A 10,250-nucleotide genomic window follows, 5' to 3' on the forward strand; every position below is an offset into this window, starting at 1 on the left:
CATGGGAATTGAAGTCCATGGGCATCTGGACAACCACCATTCTGTCCGGGGCCAAGATTCAATTCTGAGTGTGCATCCTCATGTGCAAACCTTGGCCATGTGCAACCATTGAGACTGTACACGCAGTATTGCACAGACTCTGACCCTTAGGCGAAAGATGTGGAGGGGGCCGAATAGCGCAGGTGTGGCCTGCCTGGCCAGCAGGCTCCGGGCAGCCTTTAAAGAGCAAAATTTTTCTAAAGCATTTTTTTACGCAACAGGCTTTATTGCTCGTCATAACACCGTCATGATCTGCACATTTCAGAAACCTTGTGGCTAGCGGTGTTCTTGTTTTGTTTGTCGTCGTATTTCCCCATTAGAGGCTTAACAGCACAGATGCTTAAAAGCCATTCTGCACCTACGGTTACCAGGGCGCTCTTTGGATAATGCTGAGAGGCGAAAGTCTTCTCTATACCTGCTTTACTGATTTAACTTCTAGCTCCAGCCGCTCGAGAGCATATTCAAAGGCCCACAAAAGCAGAGTCTTCGAAGAACGTTTAGTATTAGCCACAAAAATCTGCCGCCTTCCCCTTTGAAGTCGAAAGCTCCGATGTGCGTGCATATAAATTTGGAAGCGCAAGTCTGTGGCATGCCGTTGTAGATGTTATCCTCTTCCCATAATTCATGTTTGGCACACTCCCCCCTCCACGGCGATCCAAGTCCAAGCCTTCAGAACCTGGCCAAGTCACTCCACTGAAAACAAAGACAAATTTGGATCCTTTAGCATTTTCCCCAAGCTTCATCCGCAAGCTTTCTGGAAAGCTACAAACACAAACAGGGTGGGGCGGGAACAGCTGTGCAAACAACTGGAGGCAGACCTGCCAGTTAAAGGTGAATTTAAACTGCAAAGAGGCTCACCTGTGCAGCTGTAGGAGCAGATACAATTAAAAACAGAAGCGTCTCCAACAGAGCCTGCCGCTTTCTCCCACCTCTTCCATGCTCAAAAGAATGTTCACATTACCTGGTGGGATCAAACCAAAGAATTTCAGAGCTGGCATTCTGTTGCTACTAGTAACCAGATCTAACACCACTGTTTTCTCCCAAGCAGGGTGCGATGGAGGAATACCTTCACTGCTTATTGGTCCCAAATGTCAAGAGGTATACTTTCTCTGAACATGGAGGTTCACACTGATGATCTAGGAGCAGATTTCTAATGCCCAGTGTAATCTTAAAAAGCGACTTTGGAGGGTCCCCATTGTAAATCCGCTGGATTGTAGGACATAGAGCATGTTTTAGAGTTCTTTCTCCAGTTTGGTGTAGTGGTTAGGAGTGCGGACTTCTAATCTGGCGGGCCGGGTTCGATTCTGCACTCCTTCACATGCAGCCAGTTGGGTGACCATGGGCTCGCCATGACACTGATAAAACTGTTCTGACCGAGCAGGAATATCAGGGCTCTCTCAGCTTCACCCACCTCATAGGGTGTCTGTTGTGGGGAGAGGACAGGGAAGGCGACTGTAAGCCGCTTTGAGCCTCCTTTGGGTAGAGAAAAGTGGCATATAAGAACCAACTCTTCTTCTTCTTCTTCTTCTTCTTCTTCTTCTTCTTCTTCTTCTTCTTTTCATTACAGCACAATTCCAGATGTCTCTCCCTTATGTTAACAGACATACATGTTAGAATCCATGGGATTCTTTCATATGGTTTGTAATTGATTTCCATGATTGATGTCTGTAGATGCCCGGCCTGTGATGGTGGCCAGTTCCCGTCTCATTCACACCTCAAGGCCGAATTCTCTAGCTTGTGTTTTATGACTTGAGCTTCCCGTAAGAAAGTTGTGCTGCGATACCATTCCCCCTTTGACTCCCTTGCTTTCTTGCTCCTACCACTTAGATCAGGGGTAGTCAAACTGCGGCCCTCCAGATGTCCATGGACTACAATTCCCAGGAGCCCCTGCCAGCGAATGCTGGCAGAGGCTCCTGAGAATTGTAGTCCATGGACATCTGGAGGGCCGCAGTTTGACTACCCCTGACCTAGATTATAGGACTGTTTGGTCTTCTTCTGAAACCTTCCCAAGGGAGGGAGGGAAGGGGATGTGCCCGTGTTTTACATACGTGTATCCTTGTGTGTATCCTCAGTTCTGCCTATGTCCCTGCTGGATGGTTGGGAAGCAGAGCTGTGGACACGCCCACTCAGGGCCCTGCCCCTTCCCGCCCCTTCATTGGCCATTTGCGGGGAAAGGGGGGGCAGGTCCACGTGACCATATATAGTCATATCATCTGATAAATGTTGAACACATTTAAAAATATATAAAAAATTAATTCCCACCCATCCCCACCCTTCCAGGGCTGTTACGAAACCCCAGGGTTTCATGAAAACCTGGTTGGGAAAGCCTGTTCTGGATTTTATGATGCTGGCAACGCAGCTGAATATTGCATTTGCCTTCCCAGCTGCCATGTCACTCTGAAATCTAGCGCTTGGGGTTTTGCAAACGCCCGTGCCTCACTTTAGTGAACGTCTCCTGCTGAGGTTCCTGGCCTGCTGGCTTTCGTTGATGGGCGCTCCTGATGCATCCCAGCCCACCTCCCTCCGTTGAACTTCTGTCATGAATAATAGAAGCCCAGAAACCTGATCCCGAATCCGCGATCCCCACGGGGGTCTGAGTGAGTCGGTTGCAGCTCTCTTTGGTTTTGGCCCGCTGTTTACCCGAGGTTCTGAGGAAGCAGACTTCAAACACCTCCCTGGTGTTCTGAGGAATACTAAATGCAGCCAGCCAGAGACGAGAAGCTAAATTAAAACCAAAACGTGCAGCAACCCGTCAGTGGATTCCGCTCCCCCCTACGTGCACCGTAGGCTTCCTAAACGTACACAGATTGTTTTGCTTACCCGACTAAGCTTGGGGAGAAGTTTGCGTGTGTAGAACTCAGTTCATGATTTGTCCTAAATGGACATGAGCAGTGGGAATATTTTTTTCCTCAGAAAAACATAAATGACAGATTAAAAAAACAGAAAACTTCGAAGCCTAAAGCTATTTATGAGAAGCATCCTATTAACTTTGCACAAGAGCTGGTTTTTATACCCAACTTTCCCCACCCCGAAGGAGTCTCAAAGCAGCTTACATCACCTTCCCTTTCCTCTCCCCACAACAGACACCCTGTGAGGTCAGGGGGGCTGAGAGAGCTCTGACAGAACTGATCTGCAAGAGCAACTCTAACAGGACTGTGACTGGCCCAAGGTCACCCAGCTGGCTACGTGTGGAGATTAGAGGCCACTGCTCTTAACCACCACACCACGCTGCCTCCCTTAAACCGTTATACCACCCTGGCTTCATCAACTCCTGAATTCTGCTATTTACTAAAATGAGCATGTCGTCGATGTGTTTATTTACTGCATAGCCTCTGTCCTGTCGCCAGGTCACCCGAGGATTGTCCGGCAGCCAGGAAGGGACATTTGGATGTGGTTTCCCATTGCTTGCCTCTGCATCATGACCCTCTAGTGTTCCTTGGAGGAACTACCACCCAAATCCTTGAAGGTCTCCCATCCAAATACTAGCCAGGGTTGGCCCTGCTTGCCCAGAATGAATGGGCTCTCCAGGTCAGGACTGTGTTGTGTTATGCCAAAGGGCAGTGACAAATAAATTCTGTGTTGTAGAACTTCTTTGCCAACTCCCTTGGGCAAGGATGTCTGCGTGAAATAAATGGACTGCACTAGAGAGAGCGTTGACAGCTGAAAAGCTGCGAGTGACATCCATCTCGGTGTCTGCTTATTGATTCTGTTTGATCCCATCTTTCTTCCAACAAATGCAGAGATATTTATTTATTGAATTCCCCACCTTTTTTCCCTAATGGGGATCCAAAGCAGCTTACATCCTTCTCCTCCACGGTATCCACACTAAAAAAAAAAAACAATAATAATTTTGATACAGATTTAAAAAGGAAAGAGAAAAGACAGGCAAAAACAGCATACCAGAAGACAGAGAAAGACTAAAAGCACTGACAATTCAGAGTCATTACAGTAAATTTGGAGTTTTCAGCCATCCAGACTATTTATTTATTTTTTATTTTTTCATTCTTATACAGCTAAAAAAGGTAAAGGTATCCCCTGTGCAAGCCCCGAGTCATGTCTGACCCTTGGGGTGACGCCCTCTAGCGTTTTCATGGCAGACTCAATACGGGGTGGTTTGCCAGTGCCTTCCACAGTCATTACTGTTTACCCCCCAGCAAGCTGGGTCCTCATTTTACCAACCTCGGAAGGATGGAAGGCCGAGTCAACCTTGAGCCGGCTGCTGGGATCGAACTCCCAGCCTCATGGGCAAAGCTTTCAGACGGTTGTCTTACCACTCTGTGCCACAAGAGGCTCTATCCCTAAGTGAACCATACAATTAATCCTACCAGTGCCATGACTTGGGGCCCAGAAGATAGATCTGTTTTTGGTGCAGAGGTATAAGAAGGAGGTTGAGAGAGGACATGATAGCCCTCTTTAAGTATTTGAAAGGTTGTCACTTGGAGGAGGGCAGGATGCTGTTCCCATTGGCTGCAGAGGAAAGGACACGCAGTAATGGGTTTAAACTTCAAGTACAACGATATAGGCTAGATGTCAGGAAAAAGTTTTTCACAGTCAGAGTAGTTCAGCAGTGGAATAGGCTGCCTAAGGAGGTGGTGAGCTCCCCCTCACTGGCAGTCTTCAAGCAAAGGTTGGATACACACTTTTCTTGGATGCTTTAGGATGCTTAGGGCTGATCCTGCATTGAGCAGGGGGTTGGACTAGATGGCCTGTATGCCCCCTTCCAACTCTATGATTCTATGATTCTATGAATTTGCCAGGTGCCCCCAGATGTCCCTCCAAACAATCTGGTCCCCTTATTCCTGGGTACTCAGTGAAACCTTCATAATCCTCTGAGGAACGGAAATGCAGTCTGAGTCGAGAGGCACCTTTAAAGGCCAACAAAGTTTCATTCTGGGTGTAAAGATTTTGCCCACAAGCATGCATTTCAGGGGATGGGGATTTGGCTCCTGCATCTGTTTCATTCTGCAGGCCCCCGTTGAATGCCTCTTACACAGGAACAGCAGGAGCTAAAATCCAAAAAGATGACTAAACAAATAAATGCCTCCTCACCAGACCTCTCTGGGAAACTGAAATAAACCTATCGGAAATGGAAAAATCTGAGGTCACAAAGCATTATGCTGATTGCTCATCCCACAGACCGAAGCAAAGAAGATGCAAAATAAAATGATCCAGGCCATAATCAGTGGGAGCTGCAGCTTACAGAGAATTCTGCCGTTCTACTCAAGTAGAAGAAGAAGAGTTGGTTCTTATATGCCGCTTTTCTCTACTCGAAGGAGGCTCAAAGCGGCTTACATTTGCCTTCCCTTTCCTCTCCCCACAACAGACACCCTGTGAGGGAGGGGAGGCTGAGAGAGCCCTGATATTACTGAAGAAGAAGAGTTGGGTCTTATATGCCACTTTTCTCTACCAGAAGGAGACTCAAAGCGGCTTATAGTCGCCTTCCCTTTCCTCTCCCCACAACAGACACCCTGTGAGGGAGGTGAGGCTGAGAGAGTCCTGATATTACTAAAGAAGAAGAAGAGTTGGTTCTTATATGCCACTTTTCTCTACCTGAAGGAGACTCAAAGCGGCTTATAGTCGCCTTCCCTTTCCTCTCCCCACAACAGACACCCTGTGAGGGAGGTGAGGCTGAGAGAGCCCTGATATTACTGAAGAAGAAGAAGAGTTGGTTCTTATATGCCGCTTTTCTCTACCTGAAGGAGTCTCAGAGTGGCTTACGTTCGTCTTCCCTTTCCTCTCCCCACAACAGACACCCTGTGAGGGAGGTGAGCCCTGATATTACAGTTGATTGCCAGATGACAATGATCTGTTTCCCTGTAGAAATAAAATCTGCATTGGATGGTGAACTCTGTGGTGTTATACCCCAGTGAGGTCCTGCCCCTTCCCAAAATCCACTTTTTGAAGGCTCCACCCTCAGTTCTCCAGCTAATCTCCAAACCATCACTGACAAACCTGCCTATAGCCCACCTTCCAAGGCAATCATCTTCTCAAGGTGAACAGGTCTCTGTCACCTGGAGATCAGATGTAATAGATCTCCAGCCACCACCTGAAATGTTGGCAACTGTAGCCATGTTGAGAACCAGCTTGGTGTAGTGGTTAGGAGTGCAGACTTCTAATCTGGCGAGCCGGGTTTCTTTCCCTGCTTCTCCTCCACATGCAGCTAGCTGGGTGACCTTGGGCTTGTAACTGAGAATGCTGTTCTAACAGAGCAGTTCTCCAGGTGTCACTTATGAAGAGCCCTATGAAGATAGGTTGAGGGACTTGGGAATGTTCAGCCTGGAGAAAAGGAGGTTGAGAGGGGACATGATAGCCCTCTTTAAGTATTTGAAAGGTTGTCACTTGGAGGAGGGCAGGATGCTGTTTCTGTTGGCTGCAGAGGAGAGGACACGCAGTAATGGGTTTAAACTTAAAGTACAACGATATAGGCTAGATATCAGGAAAAAATGTTTCACAGTCAGAGTAGTTCAGCAGTGGAATAGGCTGCCTAAGGAGGTGGTGAGCTCCCCCTCACTGGCAGTCTTCAAGCAAAGGTTGGATACACACTTTTCTTGGATGCTTTAGGATGCTTTGGGCTGATCCTGCGTTGAGCAGGGGGGTTGGTCTAGATGGCCTTTATGGCCCCTTCCAACTCTGTGATTCTATAATTCTACTTCAAGATTGATGATACCAACTCTATGGCCCTATACTCTATTGAACTCTCCCCCCTCCCCAAGCCCCCCCCTCCTTAGACACTGCTCCTCCCCATCAGGAACCAATGCAATTATTTTGTTACAATCATGACTTATAGTTTCTAACAGCATTAGGGAAGGTTTCCGTAAGCAAAAGATTCATTGAAGGCTGCTTCCCTTTGGCTTTTATCCTGGAACGCTCTGGCCATCGTGCAGCTACAAATCAAAACAAGACAGACAAAGAGTAAAGGAGGAGCAGAAATAAAGGCAAATGTGCTAAATAAGCAGCAGACCCGTTCTTGACCACAGGCCAGTCCTTGGCTGGAGTTTTTCAGGACAGCCAGAATATACAGAGTGGACACTCCTGAAGATTTTCTGTATGCAAAGAGTCATACCGGGTGGTCCATGGGCTGGTGACTGATAATACCGTCCCAAGTGGAGTTATACCTTCCGAAGCCCGTTGACTTCAGGATATTTAATTCTGCTCTCCTGACCTGGCCATTCTGCACACGATAGATAATGCACTTTCAATGCACTTCAGAAGTAGTTTTTGCTGTTCCGCACAGGAAATTCCAGCTGCTAAAGCACATTGAAAGTGCATTATCCGATGTGTGTGGAATGGAAGGTCCAGGTTGGAATTTCTGCTCAGCAAAGGAAGCTCGCTGAAGGACTTTTGGCCTCTCGCAGCCTAGCCTACTCCGCAGGGTTGTAGTGAGGACTACACAGAGGCGGACAGAATGACATGAGGCACTTGAGGTCTTCCTTGGGGAGAAAGGCGAGGAATAAATGAATGAGATAAATTGAAGGCATTGCTCTATCCCAATGATGTAGACACAGGTTTATTAAAACACAGGCAAACAATTACATTTTTTAAAAGTTAGCTGCTCAGCTGTGCTTATTGGAGGAGATGAAGTTGCTAGGTTCCCCCTGGCCACTGGTGGATAGGCAGGTAGGGTTGCCTAAATCCAAGCTAGGAAAACCTAGAGATTTGGAAGTGGAGCCTAAGGAGGGCAGTGACCTCAGTGGGTCACAGTGCCCCAGAAACCACCCTCCAAAGCATCCATGTTCTCCCGTGGAGCTGATCTCTGTAGTCTTAAGATGAGCTGTGATCCCAGGAAGCTTCAACAAAGGAAATAGCCTGTGTAGTGGGCCAGTATAGTTTGTTGTTAGGTGCGAAGTCGTGTCCGACCCATCGCGACCCCATGGACAATGATCCTCCAGGCCTTCCTGTCCTCCACCATTCCCCGGATTTGAGTTTCATCTTCAGGATCTGGCCTTCTAAGGAGCAGTCAAGGCTGATCTCCTCTAGAATTGACCACTATACTTATGATACATAAAATAAAGTCCTTATTTCCAAACTCAAATCTTGTTTATTTTACCTTGGAGTACAGGAGATTGAAATAATTGCTTGAAGCTCACGACGAAAAACTGAAGAAATGATGCAGATGTTCCCATCCTCGACCTTCTTCGATGCAATATTATGATCCAAATTTCTGCAACTGAGAACATACAAGAACGAAACTGGTAGCTCGAGCGTAAAAAATCAAAATACACGAATCCAAAATTCTTAAAAAGCTGACAACATAATTAAGACAGATGGTTCACTCACCATGGTCCAAAAGTCCCTTCCAATTTTGACCTTCAATATGGTCCTATGGACCCTTCTTATTACAACATTCTGAAATAAATGTATTCGTCGTAGAATACAGTAGAAGACCGACTATACAGAGTGGTGGGGGCTGGAACCGTCTGCTTGCCTTCTTTGTGGAGGATCGGAGGTGCCCGGATCTTTTTGGAAGCCTATTTTAGGAAAGATAAACATCCTTAATAGGCCTCAAGCACAGTGTCATTTACATAATTACCATTTCGCCAATGTTGAAGTCGATTTTATGCTCCAAAGCTGACGCGCGCATGGAAAAGGAACCGTCAAGTAAATAAGGGAACAGCCAGGCTGTGTTTGTTGGCTGGCACTTCTTCATCAGAGACCTTATTCCAAGAAAGCAAGCCACAGAGAGCTGGTCTGTTTGTCCTTCTCAAGTTTTGCTGGCCTGAGAAGCGCTTACAAAACATCTCCCCGGGCAATGTTCCGTTAGCCGTGTTCTGTGCCAAGCTCAGCCAAATCATGAGCTGTTGCTTCATAGCCCATTCCTTGGGGACAAACAAATGCCTTTATTTCCCATCGCCGTCACCGTTTATTAGCCAAAAGCAGACGAGCCGGCCTCACTGGGTCTGCCGTTCGCCTTCAGACTCAACTGTGCAAAGACTTCAAGGCTGTCATTTAGAGTAGAACTCTCCTGGAGTTCTGTGTGCAGAACTCCAGGAGTTACCTGGAATTCTATGTGCAGTTCTGGAGGCCTCACTTCAAGAAGGACAAAGATAAAATTGAAAGGGTACAGAGGAGAGCGACGAGGATGATCTGGGGCCAAGGGACCAAGCCCTATGAAGATAGGTTGAGGGACTTGGGAATGTTCAGCCTGGAGAAAGGGAGGTTGAGAGGGGACATGATAGCCCTCTTTAAGTATTTGAAAGGTTGTCACTTGGAGGAGGGAAGGATGCTGTTTCTGCTGGCTGCAGAGGAGAAGACACACAGTAATGGGTTTAAACTACAAGTACAACAATATAGGCTAGATATCAGGAAAACAATTTTCACAGAGTAGTTCAGCAGTGGAATAGGCTGCCTAGGGAGGTGGTGAGCTCCCCCTCACTGGCAGTCTTCAAGCAAAGGTTGGATACACACTTTTCTTGGATGCTTTAGGATGCTCTGGGCTGATCCTGCGTTGAGCAGGGGGTTGGACTAGATGGCCTGTATGGCCCCTTCCAACTCTATGATTCTATGATTCTCCGTCTTCCCAGTGACCAACTGGGAGGAAATCTTGGGGTTCTTAGGAGCCGATCCTGAACACAGCCCAGGGGGATGGGGGGAGAGTAGCAAGAACCAGGTTGGAGGAGGATTTCTCAGCCAGGGTTTCTTGACCGCTCTGGAAGGTTTCCCGAATGGGTGGGAGTTGATTAATTTTAAATAATTTTTTTAAAAATTGTCAAATATTTATCAGGTGATATGGCCTTATATGGTCATATTGACCCCCCCCCCCCCAATGGCCAGTGAGGGGCCTGGAGGGTGTGGTAAGGGGAAGAGCCCCAAGAGGGCGTGTGCACAGCTATGCCCAATTATATTCTGCATGACTGAAGCTTGGAGAACATTTTAGGGGTTATTCATTGATAAAAATTGAGAAAGGATGTCCTAGAGACTTGGAGTGGCCCCTACGGAGGACAGGGAGCTCCATTTCATTCACCTTCCAAAGCATTCATTTCTCCAGGTAGGGTTACCAGCTCCAGTTTAGGAAATACCTGGAGACTTTAGCAGGTAGATCCTGCAGAGGGTTTGCCAAGAGGAAAGATTTCCATAGGGTATAATGTGATGACCACCTATCTTGGTGTAGTGGTTATGAGCAGTGGCCACTAATCTAGAGAGCCGGGTTTGATCCCCCTCCCTCCTCCACATGCATCCAACTGGGTGACCTTGGGCAAGTCACGGTTCTCTTA

At 47.3% G+C, this 10,250-nt stretch overlaps 1 long non-coding RNA gene across 1 annotated transcript; it reads right to left on the minus strand.

Moving 5' to 3' along the window:
- Positions 1-259: 259 nt before the first annotated feature.
- Positions 260-8,438, minus strand: LOC143839136 (uncharacterized). Its single transcript, XR_013231632.1, has 5 exons — positions 8,317-8,438; positions 8,087-8,206; positions 3,806-3,864; positions 898-1,000; positions 260-732 (listed from the first exon to the last, which is right to left on the minus strand). It is a non-coding gene; the product is annotated as an uncharacterized LOC143839136 (long non-coding RNA).
- Between the last annotated feature and the right edge of the window lie 1,812 nt (positions 8,439-10,250).

Source organism: Paroedura picta, chromosome 5, assembly GCF_049243985.1.
Source record: "Paroedura picta isolate Pp20150507F chromosome 5, Ppicta_v3.0, whole genome shotgun sequence".
Classification (NCBI taxonomy): Eukaryota; Metazoa; Chordata; class Lepidosauria; order Squamata; family Gekkonidae; genus Paroedura; species Paroedura picta.